This window comes from Canis aureus, chromosome 7 (assembly GCF_053574225.1).
Source record: "Canis aureus isolate CA01 chromosome 7, VMU_Caureus_v.1.0, whole genome shotgun sequence".
Classification (NCBI taxonomy): domain Eukaryota; kingdom Metazoa; phylum Chordata; class Mammalia; order Carnivora; family Canidae; genus Canis; species Canis aureus.
In genome coordinates this window covers 61634240-61657490 of record NC_135617.1, presented here as the reverse complement: position 1 = coordinate 61657490, position 23251 = coordinate 61634240, and the positions used below count along the sequence as shown (strand labels likewise).

The 23251-nt window shown below is 46.9% G+C and overlaps 1 protein-coding gene across 23 annotated transcripts in view; it reads right to left on the bottom strand.

Moving 5' to 3' along the window:
• TRERF1 (transcriptional regulating factor 1) overlaps nucleotides 1-23251 on the bottom strand; it is a 207938-nt gene that overhangs the window by 118969 nt on the left and 65718 nt on the right. For 19 of the 23 annotated variants that reach the window (XM_077903999.1, XM_077903996.1, XM_077903998.1 and 16 more), the window contains one exon: nucleotides 4100-4182. The exons of the other annotated variants lie outside the window; for them this stretch is intronic. The gene's annotated coding sequence lies outside the window, so the exon portion shown is untranslated. The remainder of the gene's footprint in view (nucleotides 1-4099; nucleotides 4183-23251) is intronic. 23 annotated transcript variants of the gene reach the window in all.

Here is a 23251-nt window from a genome sequence, read left to right as displayed (position 1 = left end):
AATTAGTGACTTGAGAGTAAATAGTTTCTTCTTTATAAAATGAATTGGATTTATCAAGACTTGTGTTCAAGTGAATTTCTCCTGCTGCACTAAGTCAAATAAAGACAGGCCGTCCTAAAGCTTGAGAGTACTTGAGGGAGCACAGGGTCAACCTGTGCTCTTCTTATCACTAATCTGGGAACCCCCAAATCAAGATACTTCACCCTGCTGAGACTCTGAGAGGTCTGCCTTATGGTACTAAAGGCTGAAGAGAATAATTCACAGCATTTTGTCAGTTAAAATTCAACTGAAATAAACACCCAAGACTAGCTTCGGTGATCCTAAAATCCATCTACCCAGAGAAGCCCAATGGTGTAGCTGGTTTGGGAAGCCAAAGCTGAGGAAGGTCACTTACCCCCTCCTGAGCCTCCAAACTGAGAACATCGGTAGGAAAATCAGCTGGGATACGTCATGACAAGCCTTCAACTATTTATTTATTTTATTTTATTTTTTAAAGATTGTATCTATTCATTCATGAGAGACACACACAGAGAGAGAGGCAGAGACACAGGCAGAGGGAGAAGCAGGCTCCATGCAGGGAGCCTGACACAGGACTCAATCCCAGGTCTCCAGGATCAGGCCCTGGGCCCAAGGCAGCGCTAAACCATTGAGCAACCCGGGCTGCCCAGGCCTTCAACAATTTATAAAACTTTTCAACTAAGAATACATTAATAAGTAACTGTAAAATGAAAATTCCCTCTTTTTCAGGGAGTATATCTACTTTAACTTAGCTATATGCTACCTAAAATTTTCTTTCTTAGATTTTCCCCAAAATGAATTCTAAAGCAAAAAGCATTCCATTGGAAAAAAATCCATAAACACTAAATTTTTTAATACTTTTATTTACCTCATCTCTAACTGAACTAATCAGTGACAAATAATATATTTGCTGTGAAGAGAGTTAATTTCCTGGATTAAATGTGCACATAAACACATAAATGTGACAATATTTTGAGATATATGACACTAATAAAGGTAACATTTATTGGGCCAACTACTGGAAGACTGGGCACTTTACCTGGATTACCTCAGTTAATCCTTACAACAATCTATAAAGTAGGTGCTATTCTCACTCCCATTTTATAGATAAGGTTTAAACGAGGAGACTCATTAATGTAATTTAATCTCTACTAACCTAGAATATGAGTTCAGTGTTTATGCTGGCTATAAAAGGGTTGAATAAGCATATGAGAAATTAAGCAGAATTGTAGAAAGCATGGTTAAAACCTACTAGAAGAGCCTACGTTTTAAACAGACTGAAAAGCAGATGCTAACTGCAAGCCTTACAGTGGGAACTGTTTGGGAAGGTTCTGCCTGAAACCAGGCTATGGATTCAGACCTTCACTTGTTAAAAGCAGGTGTCCTCCCACTGTTACTTCCAATAATTAGTTTAAATGAGTAAGGTTTCTATAGCTGATCCAGTATAGTGGATGTCAGCAGCCACTCTCCCCGGTAGCCACTTTCCTTCTTCCCCAAGCAACAGTCATCTTTGTCTCCTCCTCCTCGCCCTGCACTCCTCCAGGAGAGGGATAGACCAATCAGAAAAACCTCCCATCCCTGCCAATCAACAGACGGCATTTACTTGACTACTGGGATTGGCTGAGGAGTGGGCATGTGGTTCTGGCCAATGAAATGCCAAGGTTGGTGTGCTGGGGATGGAATTCTGAGAATGATACTTTCTCAGTCTTTTAAGAAGTTACTGGCAAGGATGCTTCTTTCCTTCAAGCCAAAGGGATTCAACTATGAGCCCAGGAACTTCCGCAGCCATTCGGCCTCCCTGAGAAAAGCCAACTTGGGGATGAACTGACATCACAGAAGAGTAACAGAGAGATGAAAAGATACTGGATGGTTGACATCATGTTGATGTCGGCTGCTATTTCACACCACAATGCAATCCACCCTATCCCGGACCTTCACAGGTACCATGAGCCATTTGATTAATTCCCTGTGCTGTGGGAGCCCCTTTGAGTTGGGTTTGACGATGGTCACAACCCCAAAGGGTCCGACTGATAAATGAGAAGAAAGCACCAATTCACAGCTTTCTCCTGCATGTTCTTGGATTTTACTTGACACCATTTCTTAACTGTTTCAAGTGGTTTTGTGTTGGCTTTCAAGAAACACTTTCAAGAAATTATGAGTGGCCTTGAGCAAGTCACTTGACTTTCCTGAGTCTTCCCAATTGCAAAAAGGATGAAGTTTGACTAGAAGATTTCTTTTGCTCCTTCCAGCCCTCACAGCCAACAGTCCTATGTGGCTGACCTCATAATGCAAAGTTTCACTTACTCCACCAAACAAAAAACACCTCTTTGAATAGAAACATCCCTTGCAATATAATCCAAGCAATCTGCATCTTTGTTTGGATAGATATTTCCCGTTTGCACCTCTCTATCCCCACTTCTGCACTCAGTTCTGTGCCTGCCCCTCTTCCCAAGGGTCTGATCTCTATGGAAAACACCAGCATGGCTCCCAGCCGTCTAGCTTCTGGTTGAGTGTGCCTAACAGAATACACCATCAGGAGACAAGAGAACTGGGCAGCCCGGGTGGCTCAGCAGTTTAGCGCTGCCTTAGGCCCGGGGCCTGATCCTGGAGACCCGGGATCCAGTCCCGCATCGGGCTCCCTGCGTGGAGCCTGCTTCTCCCTCTGCCTGTGTCTCTGCCTCTCTCTCTCATAAATAAATAAATAAATAAATAAATAAATAAATAAATAAATAAATAAAATCTTAAAAAAAAAAAAGGAGACAGGAGAACTGACAAGGGAGTTTGATGAGGATATTTCGTCTCTTGGCTCTTTCCCAGCTGTGTGGCTGAAGGCTGACTGCATCTCCCCACCAGAGAGAGCCTTTCCATGGAGCTTCTCTTTCCAGTTCTAATAACCGATCCTTCCCTCTTTCTTCTTTCAGGACTACGCATGGTAACAGCTCCCTCACACATAGCTAGCCATGGGGTAGTTCCACATCTTGTGCTCGGATCTCTTAACCCTGCCTACACCACTTAAACAGTCTCTTCAGGAGAGTCTTTTGGATGACTCCACTTGAATGAACCACCTGTTTCTTCCTGGAACCCCAAGACACAATGGCTTAAAAATTAAATCAAAATCAAGCACAGGGCAGCTCTGGTGGCACAGCGGTTTAGCGCTGCCTGCAACGCAGGGTGTGATCCTGGAGACCCGGGATCGAGTCCCATGTCAGGCTCCCTGCGTGGAGCCTGCTTCTCCCTCTGCCTGTGTCTCTGCCTCTCTCTCTCTCTCTCTCTGTCGCTCATGAATAGATAAAGAAAATCTTAAAAAAAAAATCAAACACAACAACAACAAAAAAAGAGGCAATCAACTTTCAGTCTCACATAAGAGAGATGAAAAGTATGGCACCTGCCAAGAAAAAGAACCTGCGCACACCAAGACAATCAAATTAGACACCCACCACCCTCCTTTCCCCATTGTTACTGAGGATTGTGGGAAACAGTCATCTCTTGCCATGCCAGGATTTAAACATTAACCAAAAAAAATCTGTTTATACACAAACTTATTGACCCTTCAGACAACTTCTGTGTGAGACGTGGCAAAGGAATCACAGCTATGTGCCCATTTTCTAGAGGGACACACTGAGTCTGGAAGAAAACACAGGGCTAGAGATGATTTGAACAAACAAACAAAAACCCTAGAAATGTCCAGGGCCAGATCAAAGGCTCCTTGGTTCAAGAATCTGCCTCTTATAGGCTCTGCGGGATTTCTCAGAGCAGCCTTCTCTACTACAATTCTCCAGAAAGGTCTAATTTAATTCCCCCTGAACACATCTAGAGCTACCACCAGTGACTGTCCTCTGTCACCTTCACTATTCACAACCACTCTGCAAAGTCGAGAGAGACAAGGCACATTCCAAGTGATGCTGAATGCCAATATGTGAATCCACAATCACCAACCATTTCCCAAAGAAACTCTTCCAGAAATTATGGGTGACCAGACCCACAGCAGCCTTTCTCCCCTTATTGGCACATTTTCCACTCCATAGATATCAAAGAAATACTATTAGGACCCCTTCATCACAAAACATTTCAGAGCGGCTACCTGTTTCAGGATTAAGACGCTTAATCTTTCAGGGTCGTCCTGCTTCCATGTCTTCCTCCTTCAGCATCCTCCAGAGCCAGGGCCTGTAGGAGTGACCCAAAAAGCATATTCAGGATATTTGGCTTCAACATGGGAAAGATCCTATGGATCAGGAGAGACTGGAGAAGCAGCCAAAGCTGGAGCCCTGAAGAATCCAACAGCCGATGGACCTGCCCAGGAGGAGGACCCTGCAAAGGCTGCTGAGGAAGGTCCCCGAGGGAGAAGAGCATTTAGGAGAGAAAGACACCCACCTCTATTCCAGTTACTCAGGCCTGAAACCCAGGAGTCTCTGTGACTCCCCTCTTTCCCTCACACGCCACATCCAGTCCACCAACAAAGGATGTCACCTGATTCTTCAAAATACATCCAGACTTACCACTTCTCATCACCCCACCAGCAGCTTCTCTCCTTGGATTACTGCAAGGACTTCCTAACTGGTCTCTCTACTTTCACCCTTGCTTGCCTTTCAACAATCTGTCTATTATGTGGATCAAACTGTACTATGGGTTGGATTGCATCTCCCCCAAATTCTTAGGTTGAAGTCCTAGCCCCCAGTACCTCAGAATGACCTTATTTGGAAATCGGGTTATTGTGGATGTAATTAGCTATTAAGATGAGATCATCTCGGAGTAGGGTGGGTCTCTAATCCAGTACGACTGGTGCCCTTATAAAAAGGGGAAATGAGGACGCAGGCAGTCACACAGAGAGAACGCTGCTGTGTGAAGGTTGGCGTTTTGCTGCCTAAGACCAGGAGCTACCAGAAGCTGGGAGGGGGGCCTGGAACAGATCCTTCCCTAGTGCCTTCAGAGGAAGTGAGGCCCTGCCGACACCTTGATCTGGGACTTCTGGCCTCCAGAACTGTGAGAAAATACCCCACTGTTATTCAAGCCACCCAGTTTGAGGTATTTTGTTATGGCAGCCCGAGCCGCCTGATGCACCATGCTCCCTACGGCAGCCTCAGCGATCATTTAAAAATCACTCTTCTGCTCAAAAGACTTGGAGAGTGTTTCATCTCTTCTCAATATAAAAGACAAAGTACTTGAAATGACCTTCGGGGCCCACGTGACCTGGCCCATCCTCTTCCTTGACCTTTCTTTCTCCCACTCTGCCCATCTTCAATTTCCTCTAGCTAGAATGGCTTCTTCAAACATCCTAAGCAGGCTCCTCCCTCAAGACTTTTTGCATTTGCTCTTCACTCTGCCCAGAACACTCCCTCTCCTGGGGCATCCTTTACTTTTTTCAGGTTCTGGTGACAATGTCACTCTCTTAGAGGGACCCTCCCCCACCGCCCCAGCCCCCGTCCTATCCCCCCCACCCACCTTCTCTGTTCTATTTTTTTGGTAGCATTTACTAGCATCTGACATCTGTTTATATTTTTTTACCTTCTTCCCTCATGCCAAGTCTATCAACTCCCCATAAGCAGGGGCATGGTGTTATGATACTTGCCAGAGCCTGGCACAGAGGAGTGTGCTCAAGAAACAGTTGCAGAGAGATTTGTTGGTGGAATGAAGGAAACCAAGAGAAATGAGAGGAGCAAAAAGGAGAAAGCTGTCCAACATCAAAAGTAGCAGAGTCCAGAAAGATAAGGAGTGAAGTGTCCATTGGTTGTGGCAATATGGAGGCTGCAGGTGCCCTGACGATGACAGTCCCTGTGGAGGGCAGGAGCCCTCCGCAGAAAATCCAGCTGGGTCCCTCCCCTGTGCCACATACACCTCCCATAGGCAGGAACCAGCCCAAGTGAGCTGTGTCAACTGAGGAGCAAAATCTGAGGGCACATTCTTTCCAGACATCTGTCTGTAAGGACAGGAGGAGAAGGAATGAGAACTAGAGAGTAAAGGTTTGAGGTTTGGTTTCAGCCAGGAGACTGAAGGGGGTGAGGTCCCAGGAGCCACAGAAGATATAGAAAACTCATGTATAGGAAGAAGGTTCTCTCTGGCCAAGAGGAGAGATGTGTCCATCTCTGAGTGGAAGAAAATCAGGTAGGGATGAGACCCAATGTCAGTATCCACAAGGGAGCAGAGGCAGGAACCTGAGTGGGCCCAAGCTGAGCTGTTTGAACTTGTCAATGAATAAACAAAGCCAGGTTGTCTCCTGAACGAAGGAAGGGCAGACAAGAGCTTGACAAGGGGTGTGGTGTGGAACACCCCATCAAGGGGAATCATGTAGGTACACGGGCAGCCTGAAAACCAGAAGCCGCCTTAAACTTTGTGCCCTCAGTGCCTCATTGGTCTCACCCATTGGCAACCAGGGTTGGAGAGCTGGTTGCTGGCCAGCAGCACTGAGGGCCCAGCTGAAACTAGAAGCCATGGTTTCACAGAAGCACAATCCACAGGGCTGGGGTGGGGGTGGGGGGTTCTGGATTAGTAGAATCTTCCCAAAACTGAATCCAGAGGCCTCCACAGCTCCATCCGCTTCTGTCAAGGCTGCACCATTGTCCAGGATCCCAGAGTCAGCCCCTAGAGAGCCCTCTGAACACTCCCCAGACTCCTCCCCACAGGTCATAAATTGGGCCCTGTACCCCACAAGAGGGCTCATACTCTGCTGAGCACCCGCAACAGCATGTGTGCTGGGTGCGACACAAGCCAAACCCTCACACGACAGTCTTGTGAGGTGTTTTTAGCTTCCGCATGCAGACGATGAAACTGAGATTCAAGAAATTAAGTAACCTGCTCACGGTCACATGGGTGGCGAGGGCTAGAACTGGGGGCCTGAAACCTTCCATTTCTCTATCCCCCTTTCTATATTCATGTCACCACCCTAGTCCAAGCCCTCAAAGTTTCATTCCTAAAATTCAACAGGATAAATGGGTTTTTACTCACCTGCCAGCATTCCCCATCTACAGGGCACCCAGCCAGGTGAGCCTTCCTATAGCACCATTTTTACCTAGCCCCGTCCTGCTCAGTTTTGGCAGCTCCAGATATGGGAAAATTTCTAAGTCCATAGTCATTCCTTGGGTTCCTTCAACAAGGATGCACTCAACTTTTTCAGTCCTGTTTCCCACAGGCACCCTCTGCTCCACCCCATCCCGTAGCCCCTCCCTTTTCTATGCCTGGCAGACCCAGGTGCCCCACACGCATGTTCTTTCCCTGCAGCCTGCCCCTCTTGGTTGCCTCCTGCAGCCCACTGAGCTGCACCACCCCAGATCCTTAGCTCTTCTGGCTCTTCTGAGCTCACTACATTGACCTTCCACGTAGACTGCCGACCCCTTGAAGGTGATTGATATTAATGTTGAAAATGCTTGGGGTTGCCCACTACTCAACACAGGGTCTTGGTAAACATTACTTGATATGCAGAACAATGCCGATGAAGCTCAGATGGTGCACTGGTAGAAGTTTTTCAGAAAATACAGGAGAACTAGGATGGGCAAGGGAAGGGACACAGGGCCATCTTGAAGTTTCTGGAAGCATACTTATTGTTCCTTTGCAGAAAACACCCGAGTCTGGCATCCTATAAGAGCTATCCCCATGAGAAGGAGGGTGCTAGATTTAGCTCCCCCTCCTCTTCCTGCTCCCACATATTCAAGGTCTTGGCATCCTTCCTTAGCTACCCCTTCACATGCTTTTGCAGACATAGATAGATATCCTCTCTCCTTCTCTCTTCAAGGGAAGAGCTTGAGATGTGAGAAATCCAGCTCAGTGGGGTTCGTGGTGACGAAACCCACCAGCGAAATGGTCAGTGCCAGATGCCCAGAAGTGGGAAAAAGGATACTCCATTTCTAGGGAATTGGGAGTTGCCCCTAATCCACTTCAGTCATCAGCCACGGGCCACACAATAATTCTGGGCTTCGTGGGGCCACAGGAGGAGTATGAGTGGGAAAGACGAAATTCTGCAAAATACTCAAGGGCCATCAGATAACACCCCATACCGAGAGAATGGGTATCAGCTGAATAACAAGGTCTGGGAGAAAACTAGAGGGCTCAAGGTGATGCTGTCTGCTGAGAGGCCCAATAAGAAATGAAGAGCTCCTCAAACCAGTGGAACCCAAGGAGCAGTGGGGTCCTCATGACCTAGCTGAAATAAGGAGCTCTGGAGTCAGGCCTGGGATCAAATCCTGACCTGGTCACCCAGGGGCTGTCCGTTCTTAGGTTTGTCACTCAACCTCACTGCTCATGCAGCCTGGTCCTGCATGAGCTACTGTGAGGCCTAAATACAACACACGTATAAAAACATCTAGCACAGCACGTAGCTTTACATAAGGGGCCCAATAAATGCTGCCCGCCCCCCCACCCCCAAGCCTTCAAACCTCACAGCTCTCAACCCTGGATAATGAGAGCAAGAACAGAAGCGACAGAGCCCTTCCCAGAGAGAAGTTCTGCAAAGGAAGATGGCAACAGTCAGCAAAAGGAAAGAGAACAAAGGGGCCACCCCATGGCCTCTCAGAGAGAAGCGCCGGACCTCTGTGAACACCCGGGTTTCAAAACACAACAAAGCTTCGGGCCTCAGACCATACCCAAACAGGAAGTTTGTGACAAACTTAGCAAACACACAGGCACAACTGTAGGAGGTTGCACACCACTCAGAAAAGATGAAAACCGGCCCCCCTCAGAGGTCAGTGTGGAATAAAAGGAGCATTCTGAGCACACAAAACTCTTGCTGGGCATCAGCGAGCATCCTGCCTTGTGCTCCTCCTCCCCTTGAGCATGTGGCCCAACCCACATGGAGCTGCTCTGGTTTTCCAAAGCCAGGGTCTGGCCACTGCTCCCCACTTTCTGTCCTTTCCCTACCTCTGCAGGCATCAAGGACAGTGAACACCCTGAACAGCAATCAGGAGCCCGGGTGACTCAGGTGCGTGGGGTCACTCTTCACCCGGGACAACTGAGCACAGAAAGAGGAAGTGATGTGTGGAGGTGCCGGGCCAGTGTGTGTTTCATCAGGCACCCCAGCACTTCACAGCGGGGTCATCAGGCTGCCATTTTCCCTCCTCTGCAATGCTGCCTGCACTAACATTTGCATTTGCACTGTTTACACTGGCATGAGCACTAGCACCTCACTTCATGTGTTTGTAAGTGCAGACAGAAAGGGACGCACCAACCTCCACGATCTGTGACCCATCTCCCCACCTAGACTGAAAACCAGGAGGTCTCTTCCCCTCTATTCACAATATCCTAAACCTGTGGGTTGAGCCACATGCTTGGTGAGTGCACTCCAGAAAATACTTGATAAATTAAATGAACATCAATGCCACTCACTACCTTAACCCCCCCCCCCCCAGGTTGTGTCCCTCATGTCTCGATACACCCTTAGCAGACAGGTCCCCAGTTCCAGCCCTCCCGGGTGAAAGGCCCAAGTGTAAACTCAGTCCTCTGATAATCAGCCTCACTGCCCACCCCCTCCTTGGCACCTCCGGCAGTGGTTTCCCCACCTCCCCGAGTTGGGTTCCTTTAAAAAAAAAAAATGACTCATTTAGGAAGAGACAAAACCAGAAACTTCAATGGTAAAGATAAAACAGCACCAAGTCTCTTTCAACATCCCCTACTCCATGTAGAATTTAGATCTGATAAAGACTCCCCAAACTGGACCTCTTAATTCGGAACTTACGGTATTTATAATTCTTCTAGCGAAAACATTTCCAGTAACATCTCCTCTCTGAACTTTTCAGGGTCTTCTTTAAAAAAAAAAAAAAAAGATTTATTTATTCACTTCAGAGAGAGTGAGGAGGGGCAGACGGAGAAGGAGATAGAAACTTTAGCAGATTCCTCGCTGAGCGGGACACAGGGCTTGATCTTACAACCCTGAGATCATGACCTGAGCTGAAACCAAGAGTTGGACACTCAACTGACTGAGCCACGCAGGTGCCCCCAGGGTCTTCTTTATAAATGGCCTTTTTATAAGTCAGGCCTCTAGTCAGTAGCTTTTTCAAAATGAAGGAATGAGAAAGTAAGTCCATGTTCTCAACTCCTGGGCAAAAATCATTTATTTGATGTTTCACTATGTTTATGATTCCAACTAACCAGACAAAGGACATTGGCATTATTATCACTGGTCTACTGAGAATCATGGGGAATTTTTCTTAAAAAAGTAAAAATTCTGGGTAGGTAACAAGTCTATGTAACACTGGTGCACAGTATTTGAAAGGAATAAAATTATATAATACCATAAGCAGAACTGTAACATTTTGGGGCCAAAATGAGTAATTAGGAGACTCCTTACTCAGGGGTTCTCAACATTGGCTGCATTAAAAAAATTCCCAGGTCCCAGCCCCAAAGATGATTCAGACACCTTTAGGCTGGAGTGGGGCTCTGGCATTGGGTATTTTTAAAGTTCCCTAGTGATTTTAATGTGCATCCAGGATTGAGAACCACTGATCTACAGCAGATAAGAAGACTGAGATCTAAACAAATTAAGGTACAGTTCAAGACTGCATAGCCAGAGCCAAAACCAGAACCAAATCTGACATTTATGACTCCTTATCCAGTTCCCCAGTCTTGCTCGGATTCTTAGCATTCAAAGATTTGTTTAAAACTTTTTTTTTTTTTTTTTTAATTTGGGGGACTAAACACAGAGTTGCCAACTTTTTGTTTTGTCAAGCAAGGGTACTTTTATAAATATCTACCAATTATGTCACTGCTTCCTGACAGGTCCCTTGCTCATTTGCATACCAGCCACCCTTCTTACCCCAATCCCTGCCCAAGAGGTAAGATGTGATAGTATCTGGCCCCTGCTTGCAGTCTCCTTCCCCTTCACTCCCTCTCACTCCTCACCAAGATCCATGTGATAAATCCAAACAAGACTCAGGCCTCAAAAATTCAGCATCTCCTCCTTTCCCTAACTCTATGATATCAATTTCTGAAAGCCCCTTCACTAACTGCAGACTACTTCCCAGTCCCTTCAAACCCAGCCTTCACCTTCCTGCTGACACGTGACAGCTAATATTTGCACAAGTTGCAACAACCAATATCCCCAGTTTGTTACTTCATGCATACTGTCCCTCTTACATTGTTCCCTAATCAAGGATATACTGGAAGCTTTTAAAGAGGACTTTCTCTAAGGAATCGAATTAGGGGTGAGGGGAGGGCAAGGGGAGTTCTCTTTATCCTCCTCAGTTTTAATTTGGGGTAAACATTTATTGTTTTTTTAATGGGACAGAAATCTCTCTCTCTCTCACACATACACACACACACACACACACACACACACGTTACAAAATATATCTACAAATACCATCTAAATGGTTTGCTTCCACTCTGTAAATATAGAAAATCGCCTGGGAAGTCTCCGTACACCCAAGTCCTAAATGTAAATGATGTCTGGGTGGCAGGATTATGGGTGGCATTAATTTCAGTTCCTTTTCTTCTTTGCTTATCTTTATTACGTTTTTTATTTGTGTAATAAAGGAATAATGAAAGTTTAAAACCTGAACCAAAGCATGATCTGATCTCTGAAACCCACATAGCATTGAGAAGCAAAGGTGCCAGAGCAGGTCCCAGTCTGGTATGCAGAGAATCTCCTTTTTATAAAATGAAAGATGTCTCTCCAGGACCGAGTCTACCATTGCAACTGACCCCAAGCCACACCCAAATCCTGCCGGTCCCCAATAATAGATATAGTAGAGGTGCCTTAGCCCAGCTTCTTCCAGGGCTCGTCTGGCCTCCTCAGCTTCATCTCCTCCTTCTCCCTGAATTTCAGCCACATGGATCAGCTGTTCCACCTGAGTGTCTCCTCTGGTTCCCTGCTTCGAAGTTTCTACCTAGGCTGTGTCACTCAGCCCTACTGGTTTCCTTCCTGAGTCTCCGGCAAGGCAAACAGCCACACCCACCCCAAGGAACAATCAAAGCCATAACTTATAGCTCAGAAGCCCAGAAACTCTTAAGATGGAGTTGTAAACTATGGAATGCTCCACAGTCCCCACTGCTCCCTACTATCTAACAAGTCAATGAGGAGGGGTGAGAGAGTCTTCCAGGCAGTAAGAACCAGGAGCTCAAAGGCCTAGAGGATGGAGGATGTGTAGTGTGTTCAGAAAAGGAAAGGGCACTGGGGATGTCTAGAGCATCTCTTCGCATGTCCAAGACCCAGCAGAGAAAAATAAAAAGAAATTTAACACCAAAATGTACAAGAGCTAGAAAAGAAAGGCCCAACCAAAGGGTTTTCATCCTTCCAACTGCTTGCCTACAATTTACTCTACTCTTCCAGTGTCTAGCTGGGTCTTGGCCAACAGGAGTGGGTGGAAAAATAGGAATAGAGAAAAAAGAAATGAGATTAAGCAACACCATATGGAGGAAAACTGAGGTCCTCTCCGTGCAACATCAAATCTTCCTAAGTGACTCTGTGTGACTCCTGAGGGGTGTGGGGGACATTGTGCTTAAGCCTCTCCTTAGGTCTGCCCCAAAGATGAAGGACATTTACAATTATTCAAACTTCTGGGACCCTCAAGAAACATTTTTTAAGAACTATGAACCTTCAAAACTGCTGAAACACAGACTGGCCATGCTCTACCCAAAAGCCTCTCTGGCCTGTGTGAGGCCTTTGGGGAAATAGTCATGGAGGCCTTTGGATCAACACCACCTCCTCCTTGTTACAAGGAAGCTTTCAACAATTTTGGTTCCTCAAATGTCCACCTTCACTGGGCTTGAATCTTGACTAATGGTACGGCTCATCTGTCCAGGGAGAAATACTGCTCTGCAGAAGTGTCGTACTATTTTAGGTAGGGGTACATGCCTGTCTTCTCTCCCCCAAACACCCAACTAGACTGTTAGCTCCTACCGAGTTCAGCTCTAGCTTATTTTCTTTCCTTTGAAAAAAATCCTCCCTGTTGGCTTTCAATGGGCATTTACTAGCTAAGTAGAAAAGCAACCCTCAGATCCATCAGTTCTTACCATGTGGTCCCTCTCCCAGGGTGACAGCCATCCCTGGGTGCTCACTCTAAGGAAGCTCCTTCTACTCTAGGGTGGTAATGGCTTGCTTCCACCTACCCCCCTAAACATCAACCCCCCCCAAAGCTCTGGTATTAGTCCATGGGCACCAGACCACCACTGTTGTTTCCCTTAACCCTACAGCTGTATAAATAATCACTTTATTGAAGTCTCTTCGATTCAACCTTTCGAATGAGTTAATAAGAGTTCAAAAAAAATCCTTTAAGACCTAAGACCTGTACCTGTGAAAACTGGTCTTCTTGGATATTGAGGAGAGATACACACTCGAGAGAGCTGGATCATCCCGAGGGTATGGTGGATAGTTGCTGGTCACTGTTTGCTGAAGGAGAGGTGTGGAGTGCAAGATTGGTTGGAGAAGGTCTCACTGAGGAAGTGAGATCTGAGCTGGGTCCTAACAATGGGTTCAACTGGGTCAAGTGGAGAGGAAGTAGGAAGACCATCCCAGGCAGTGGGACCAGTACACATGTGGCACTGGCCACAGGATGAGTAGGGCCCCACTCATCCTGTGGCCTCTCAGGCCTCATTCCTCACTGCAGAGGAATGAGGCCTGAGAGGCACTGAGAGGTCACAAGTATGTGTTCAGAATCAGACAGAACTGGTCAGAGCCCAACTCTGCCTCTTGTTAGCTAAGCCACTAGGCAACCTACTTACTCTCTCAGTCCCACATACTTTACCGGTAACATGGTGAAGATGAGGACAATAATAGTGCCTACCTACTGGGGTCTCTGTAAAGATTTAAGGAGGATGCACATAAAATGTTTAGGATGCTCAGTGCCTGCCATCAATGACTATTATCTGTTTTTCTTGCTCTAGTAAAAACCACCCAATGCCCATCCTGCCATGATTCTAAGACGACATAAACACTGGTTAACATGTTCACATGCTGAATAACCTAAGAAATGTGGGAGTCAGCTAAGCATTAGAAGAATGCCCAGGCAGCCAGGGGTGGTCATTCTCAACTTGACACACACACACACACACACACACACACACACACACACACTGTTCTCTGCTCTTATTGGACCACTGATTGCATCAACTGGGCTCCCTAGGCTTCCACATGGATTTGGATAAAGGGGAAGCATTTATTTCCCTCTTCCTTTTACCTCACCAGTTTGGCAGTAGTTGAATCCATTCAGGATCATGAAATTACTGGGGGCCCCTTCTCTAGAGCTCCCTCCTCCCGGCCTAGTAGGAGGTAATAGCTTCCCACTGTTGTCAGCCCTGGGGTGCCTCTTACCTCTGACTTGCTTAACTCTGACCACACTTTTCTAAATACTCTTCATTAAAGTCTCTCCAGTTAAACCCTTTGCATGTGCCAGCCATCTCAGGCTGTGTCCCTAACCAACAGAGCCAGGGCCGCCATCCATCACCAGATGCACAGGGCTGAAAGTGGAGCCCTGTCTCATGCTCACCTCCCTCCTCCCCACAGAGGCAGAATGTGAATGGCAGTATTCATGATGTACACACCAATGCCTCTTACCCAGGAGCAATCATATGGGAATTTAACATCCCTAGGAATCGGTAAAACCCAAGAGGCTCAGGGAAAAGCAACTCTCCTAGCCTAGGCAGCATATATTCAAAGGTTCTGTTGCTCCTCCACATCCATAATACAGCAGTGGAGCTCCTCTGGATGTGCCCCCCCAAATCTATCACACAATGGAGCTCCAACAAAATGACAAAATCCAGATCAGTGCCTGACACACAGTAGGTACTCAATAAATATGTGTCCATGCAGGTCCTCTGACTAAGGATGGAAGTCTTGATCTAAGAGATCATTCAGGAATGGAGACTAATGGAAGCAGCTACTCCATGTGGCAGCTCCAGAGATGCCCTCTGTTCATCATCTCACATGACAGGATGCTCTGAGATGCCCCCATCTACAGGTAGCTGAGCTTCAGAAGACATCAGTCTTTCACTCCACAAATACTATTCTCTTGTGTCTTATCAAGTCATTCCTAAGGCTTACAATCTCTTCAGCATCTCTCCCACTGATTTTGCTGATCCCCGCTCCCTCACAGGACCAAATGGAATCCTGATTCAGTGTAGTTCAAAAGCATTTAAGTGATGGGACACCTGGGTGGCTCAGGCGGTTGAGCATCCAACTCTTGATTTCAGCTCAGGTCATGATCTCAGGATCATGAAACCAACCACACTGGGCTCCATGCCCAACAGGGAGTCTGCTGGAGATTCTCTCTCTCTCTCTCTCTCTCTCTCTCTGCCCTTCTCCTTGTTTGTGCTCTCTAAAATAAATAAATAAATCTTTAAAGAAAAACATATCCGGCAGCCCAGGTGGCTCAGTGGTTTAGCATCGCCTTTGGCCCAGGGCGTGATTCTGAAATCCCAGGATCGAGTTCCACATCGGGCTCCCTGCATGGAGCCTGCTTCTCCCTCTGCCTGTGTCTCTGCCTCTCTCTGTGTGTGTCTCTCATGAATAAATAAATAAAAATTCAAAAAAAAATATCTAGTAAGTGCTTACTGTGTACAAGTACCGTGTCAGGCACTGAAGATCCAAAGATGATTAAGATAAAGATCTCAGAATCCAAGAGCCACAGAAAATACAAAGAAAGAGCACTTAATATTGACCAAAAATGATTCTCAAAGAGCTAAAGCTTGAACTGCACTGGGTCTTGAAAGATGGGGGCTATGACACTGGGGATGGAGGGAAAGGCAGCCAGGTACGTGAGAGGGACACAGGAGGAGGAGCAGCCCTGGGCAAGGATAAGCAGGGCTGAACTGATAGGGACAGAAGCAGAAGAGCCAGGTGAGGAGTTTGTTTCAAATTGGGGCCACCTGATTCAAGAACCAAGCACAGTAACAGAGCAGAAATGAGACCTGACTGGAAAGATGTCCCCCATATCCAGCAGTCCTCCACAGTCAACTCTCCATGTCCCCCCACCTCACTCTCCACCCCGCCCCCTTCCCAAAGCCAGGAAAACAATAAAGGAAACTGGCCAGGCGAGGGGCAAAGACGCTTGTCCCAAAGGGACGCTTCTCATCTTGTCACTCACCCACTGCCAGCCCAGCCCTGCCTTGGGGTCAGCTGGCTCGGTGGGCTTTGGGAAGGGCACCTGGGCACCTAGCCACCCACCCCCGCCCCACCCCAGAGCCACTGAGCACCCTGACATCTTGAAAACTAACACCCTTCCACACTCACTTGCTCATTCTTGGAATTCTAAAATTAAACGTTCGTTCCTGTTACCTAAAAGCTTTCTCCCTTTATAAGTTAATATGCAAATACTTTGGATGAGGCTAAGTCTTAGCAGCCACATATCCACTTAGCCTGAATGCTTCCAGAAGATCTTTCCTGGAAAACGAGCTTTGTAGGAGGGATGCTCAAGAGATGATCTGTGGCTGGAGGTGAGGCAGGAAGAAGAGGGAAGGGCTCATGGAAGGAAAAAAGGCTGCTCTTGCACTGATCCCACCACACCCACCAAGGGCAGAAGGTAGAGAGTTCAAGTCCAAGCCTTCAAAAGACCTTTATTTTCACATTAAAAAAAAAAAACAAAAACCAACTGAGATATAATTCATGGACTGCAAAATTTATCCTTTAAGCTGCATAGTTCAGTGGTCTTTTAGCATATTCTTAGGGTTGTACAACCATCGCCACTAACTTCAGGATTATTTTCATCAACCCCCCCAAAAAACCCATACCAGCTAGCATCACTCCCCATCCCTCTCTTCCCCTGGCAACCACTTTCTGTTTCTATGGACTCGCCTATCCTGGGCATTTCTTAAAAATGGAACCATACAACATGTGGTCTTTTGTGTCCAGCTTCCTTCACTTAATGTAACATTTGCAGGGTTCATTTGTGTTGTAGCACATACCAGTGCTTTATTCTTGTTTACAGCTCAATCATATTCCACTGTACAGATATACCATATTTTGTTTATCCATCAAAGGACATTTTAAAGAACAAAGCAAATGATGCTTCTGCTGCTTGGGCAATGCAACCATTTCTAACCCATCGTCCCCTGAGCCTCCCACCAGCACCCAAGGATGCTGCCCAAACCCTCCCTCACACGTGGGATTTCCCAAACACAGGGTGGCTCCAGCTGGAAGCCCTGAATCTCATAGGCCATGAGAGCAACACCTCAAATTCCTTCTGAGAAAACTTGTCAATACCCTTCAAATGTGTTTTATAAATCTCTACGGTCCTGGTACTGTAGGATGGAAGAACAGAGCTGGCTGCAAGGGCAGGGCACCCGTGTAAGTTTACAAGGCCCCACATTTGGTTTAATGCGCTACGGTTGCCATCTTGAAAGTCTTGAGCTTTATTTTTATTTCTATTTTTTTTAATATTTTATTTATTTATTCATGAGAATACAGAGGGGAGAGAGAGAGGCAGAGACACAGGCAGAGGGAGAAGCAGGCTCCATGCAGGGAGCCCGATGCGGGACTTGATCCTGGGACTCGAGGATCATGCCCTGGGCCGAAGGCAGGCGCTAAACCGCTGAGCCACCCAGGGATCCCCAGTCTTGAGCTTTAAACAAGGGGCCCTCGCACTTTCATTTTGCTCTGGGCCCAGCAAAGTAGATAACTGGTCCTGGGCAAGAGGCTGGGTTCTGGAAGGTAGTTGGAACTTGACAGTCCCCCAAAGAGACTGATGTATGACAGCAGCTCACTGAGTTAGATTGAGGGGGCTGGGGAGGAAGATGGCAGATAAATGGGGAAGAGGTGCCAGGTCTACACGGGCGCTGAGAACCGAGCGTCCAAACTGCCCAAGAACAAGTCTTCCTCCCCTGATGGCTGAGCAGTTGGCTGATAAAGCCTACCCCGGAACAGCCGGACTAGTTGAAAGTAAACGTGGTAAGTCAACGCCATACAGACTCAGACTGTAAAGCAGGGGGACTCAAAATGAAACTTGTTTGATCTTGTCATTGCTTACAGGTTAAGACCAAGAAGAAAGAAAGAAAGAAAAAAACCCCACACTTACTACAGTAACTGGCACTGAAAACACTTTTTAACAATTACTTCTTTTTTTTTTTTTAACTGTCGCCTCTGTTTCCAACTTTATCAAGGAAGTCATGGTTTTACTGAAAACCTGGTATTTGATCCAAAGAGTGTCAGAGTACCGATGTCAGTATGGAGGGGACGATGTCGGTATGGAGGGGACGGAACAGCCCATCTGCATGGCTCTCCAGGAGACCTGACCCCCAAGTTCAGCCCAACTCTTTTATTTTATAGATCAGGAAGCTAAGCTGTGAGAGGGGAAGTGACTAGCCAAGGCCACCCACTAAGAGGCAGGACCAGAACCCGGGAGCTTTCAGCTTCCCCTTCCAACCCCCCAGCTTCATGAGTCCAACCCAAATTCATATATTGGGTGTAGGCATCCCCACCCCCAATTTGCTCCTGGATCCTCAACACAAATCTTTGGGTACTCGTCTCTGTCCTTGCAAAAAGGGAGTCTGATCATGCAGATAACTTTAAGACTTAAAAACCCCAAGGGAGAAGATGCAGCTTCCTTCCACCAGCACAATCTCTGTTCCATCATTTAACAAAAGATAGGAAGAGCTCCAGTGAAGGACTTGGAGCTTTTCCATGTCCAGGGCATTTATAAATGCATTGTTTTCTTGGAAGGGTGAAGTTTAACCTAGTTTTTTCTAGTTAGAGGAAAAAGGATAATGCAAGGTGGATGGACTGAGGGGCAGACAGGAAATGCTGTCCCCAGGACACGGTCCAGATGGACACCAGGAAGTGATGGGATCTCTGCCACCCAAAAAGTTTTTTTCTTTTTTTTTTTTTGTTTTGTCCTAACTAAATCAAACCATTCTTAACACCAAGTGATTTCCTTTTGTGTTTTATATTCCCTTCTTCCCTCCTTTCCTTCTTTGAACAAACAGATATTAAGCACTTACTATGTGTCAAGAAGTATTCTGGTTGTTGGGCATATAGCAGTGAAGAAAACTGACCATGTTTTAGTATTTACATTCTAACGGGAAGAAACAGGAGGAGTTAAGAAATAAATGAATACATACCATTTAAGATGGTGACAAATGCACTGGAGAAAAGTAAAGGAGGTTAAGAGGACTAGAGAATGGTAGGGAAAGGAGGGCATTTTATTTAGGATGGTCAGGGAAGGGCTCTCTGAGGTGAAGAAGTGAGCCATACAGATATCTAGGGAAGATATTCTAAGTGAAAGGATCAGCAAGTGCAAAGGCCCTGAGGTGGAAATGTCCTGGTATGTTCAAGGAACAACCAGAAGGCTAGTGTGGCATGTATGAGAAGCAAAGTGGCAGAGAGGCAGGTGGGTGGGAGCCAGATCAGGCCAGCTTGATGTCGCAGAAATACCTTTGGTCTTACTCCAAGTGGGATGGGAGTAAGCAGGCTCTGAGCAGGGGTAATAACTGACCTGGCATAGGCTTTACCAGGACCTCCCTAGTTGCTGTGGTTACCAGGCCTCTTCTCCAGATTCAGGAGTGAGGCTGTAAGCCCAGCACAACCTCTAAGCAACTCTGAAAAAAACACTTCTCCTTTCTGGGCCTCCACATTCTCCTTTGTGAAATGGGAAGGTAAAACTAGATGATTTCTAATACTATCCTTTCTACAATATTATTTTCCAACCTTAAAACAGATCGTCCAAAAGGTTCCAAAGTTTCACCGTGACTCAGGAGAAGGCAAGGGACCACAACCACGTTTTGGAAGCCCCCAGTCATTCGGTACTGCCCGCCCTGCCCCAAGCCAAATTCTCACCCAGCAAAAAGCACAGCTCTCTAGGGAGAAAGGTCCAGCCCAGGAAGCAGCCACGTCAGCAACGGCCTCTAAAGATTACAAAGGGTGACCACTAAAGATAGCGCAGCCTCCACATATTTCGGGGTGGGGCTGGGCAGGCAGAGGCCAGTAAAAGTGGCTGCTACAGCCCAAGCAAAGGGTGTTGCTGACTCTGCCTCTGCTCGGGCTGCCACGGTCTCTATCTCCCCCACTTCTATTGTGGATGGAAAAAGAAGGCTATGAGGTTAAGAACTGCTCCATCTTGTCCATTTCTTTGAGGGTCTGTCTGCGTCACACATTATCAAACCGGGTCGGAAAGCAAGACTCAGGTCTCCTCCATCAGGCTAGATAAGCAGGGTTTGTCTCTCCCCCATGAAACTAGGAGCTCCCCAAGAATATGAACTATCTCACCATCAGACTGAATTCACCCTATGCCTCCTCCATTAGACTGGGGACTCCATGAGGAGTTGGGACTGTATTTACCCCAAGAGACTGGGAGCACCTGATGTCAGGGGCTGGACCACCTCCACTGGACTGGAAGCTCTCCAAGGACATGGTTTATGTGCCTCTTTACCTCTGCTACCCCACTGCATCTCGTAAGTCTTCTGTATGTTTGAGAGTTCTTCAAAGAAGCTGCTGATTGAAGCATTCAGATCGAACCACCCACCCAGACACAAACACTTGTGATCTCCAGCCACTAAATGATCCATGAAAACTATCTGAATATGAACCTTCCAAAGGAATGAAAGCAAAATGAGAACTTGGCTTTGCCCAACAACATTTCGGTAGACTGTTTATAGGTTTGGGCCAAAGACTGTCCCCATTTTATAAATAACCCTTTCTGGTGACTGTGGCTGAGGCCAAGCTGAAATGTACCTTGAGGACTAAGAGTAGCAAGCCCACTACCCCAGGCCTGACCAAGCAGAGTGCTTTGTGGGAGGGAAGCCCACGGCCCAGACACAACCATCCTCTCAGCTTCCAACTTGGGCTTTTCTGAGGCAGTCACACCAGATGATATAGCAGGAGATAGGAAAGTCGCTATGGGAACTGGAATCAGGAGACTGAAATGAGGGGCACCTGGGTGGCTCAGGGTCTGCCTTTGGCTCAGGTCATGATCCGGGGGTCCTGGGATCAAGTCCCGCATGGGGCTCCCCACAGGGAGCCTGCTTCCCCCTCTGCCTGTGCCTCTGCCTCTCTCTGTGTGTCTCTCATGAATAAATAAATAAAATCTTTTTGAAAAAAGAGAGAGAGTGAAATGAGGAGACCTATCTCAAAAAGGCAGGCCAATTCTCCCTCGATGGAGGAGGTTGGGGGTGGGAGGACGGAGATGAGGCCAGAGTACAGGGCTGGCTCAGTAAAGCTCTTGGTGCCTCCTGGGAGAAACAGAGCCCTCCCCTGAGACGGGGAGGGGCACTGTGTGTTCATGTGGACTCAGGGAAGCCACCAAAGGCAACCCTGGAACCAAGCATGCTCGCTCATCTTAGCAAAGGGTTTCCACAGAACTGCAGGGGAGGGGCAAGAAGGTTGGAACTTCCAAGGGCTGAGACCAATAATCACAATCACAATAACACGAATGGCAAACACTAACAGGTACTGTGCTGAGTACTTTCCATTTACTAATTTGGTTCATCTTCATAGTAATGTTAATACTGATGCTCCCCTTTCACAGAAGAGGCAACCAAGGCCCATCCGAAGTTGTGCACAGGTGAGGAATAAAGATTACAACTGGGCAGTTGGTCTCCCAGACATGTGCTTTTAGCCACCTCCCTCTCAGAAACAATGAGGAAAATCCTAGGGTATTTCTGCTGGTTCCTCTGAACTGCTGGGATTGAAGGCGACCAGCAACAGGCATCCTGAGGGCTGGGAGACTCAAGACAGAACCTGGCAGGGTTCCAGGGCCACCCTCCCACTGTGCCCAGAGCCCAGATATCTGATAATGCCATCACACTGGCATCGAGGCCCCGCTCTTTTCAGGGGGTCTTGGGCTTAAAATATCATCCCTCCCACCCCCCACTTTTTATGTGCTGGTATGCATAATAGAGCATGAATGATGGCAGTAAGGAGGGACAGCGCTAGTGACAGGCCCCTGCTCCCACTGGAATCCTACAGGGTGTCCCCAAAACTCAGAAACCATAGGATTGACTTATTTTTACATAGTTCACTAACTGGCATTTTCAAATAAAATTCTCAGTGTTTTTCTTCAGCCTCCACACCCTTTCAGGTGAAGTTCATCTAAAGGTGACACTACAGAAGGCCCAAAATGTTTCAGAACTGAAGCAAAAAGTGCACCTGTTGTATATAGATACATTTTTTCAGATTTACCACTGGACCCCATTGCTTTACAAGGGTTTTTCATGTGTTGACATTATTGGCATTTCGGGCTGAAAATTTTTTCCTGCAGGGGCCGTCCTGTGCATTGCAAAATGTCTAGCAGCATCCCCGGCCTCCACCCACTCGAGTCTCCTCCCCTCCACCCCCGCATCCCCAAATACAACAACCAAAAATGTCTCTAGATGCTGCCCTGAGATAGGGGCAGGAGGGTGGTGCAGAAATCACTCTTGTTTGAGAAATACTGCTTTATGTTTAGAGAGACCTCATCTGGAAAGGCGGAAAATCATATTAAGCATAGTACTGAGGGCACCTGGGTGGCTCAGTGGTTGAGCGTCTGCCTTTGGCTCAGGTTGTGATCCTAGAGTCCTGGGATAGAGTCCCGCATCATGCTCTCTGCAGGGAGCCTGATTCTCCCTCTGCCTGTGTCTCTACCTCTCTCTCTCTCTCTCTCTCTCTCTCTTTGTATGTCTCTTATGAATAAGTAAATCTTTTTTTTTTTTAAAAGCACAGTACTGAAAATGTGATGGACATACTACTTAAACTTAAGTATCCTATTTTCCCTGACTTCTCAGGTATCATATTTGAAAATTTTCAGTGCAGTTGCCATGGCTCTCTCCTGTGAATCTGCCTCAAGGCATAGAAATACTCAGTGCCCCAAGTCCCTGTGTTCCACTGCCCCCGCTTTCAACCCAGGGCTTCCCCAATCTCATTCACGTCCAACTCCAAAACCAATCCATCCTCACATGTCCAACACACGGGTAGCCGCTTGCTATCTGCCTGAGTCAGACCGCTGCCAGCCTTAAAGGGGTGCTGTGGAGATGACACCAGAAATCACTAGGCTCAGAGACTCCACCAACCACAGAGGCAGCAGTGGCCACATCCAAGAAAATGGGCCCATTTTCATCACTAGCTTAATCGATCCATCCCACTTCCCAAAGCCTCATTTAAGTGCATGCGTGGTCGTCCTCAGCCCCCAGGAGTGAGCTCCGCCAAGTACAGAAATGGGTCAAACAGATACTGAATCTAAAAGATGATGAAAGATCGACAACCTGATAGAAAAATGGGCAACAGATTATGAATTGAAAGAAAAGAAAACACAAATGGATCTTAAACTAGTGAAAAATGTTCGACCACACTCATAAAAGAAATGCAAATTAAAACTGAGATACCAATTTTCATCTATCAGATTGGCAAAGATCA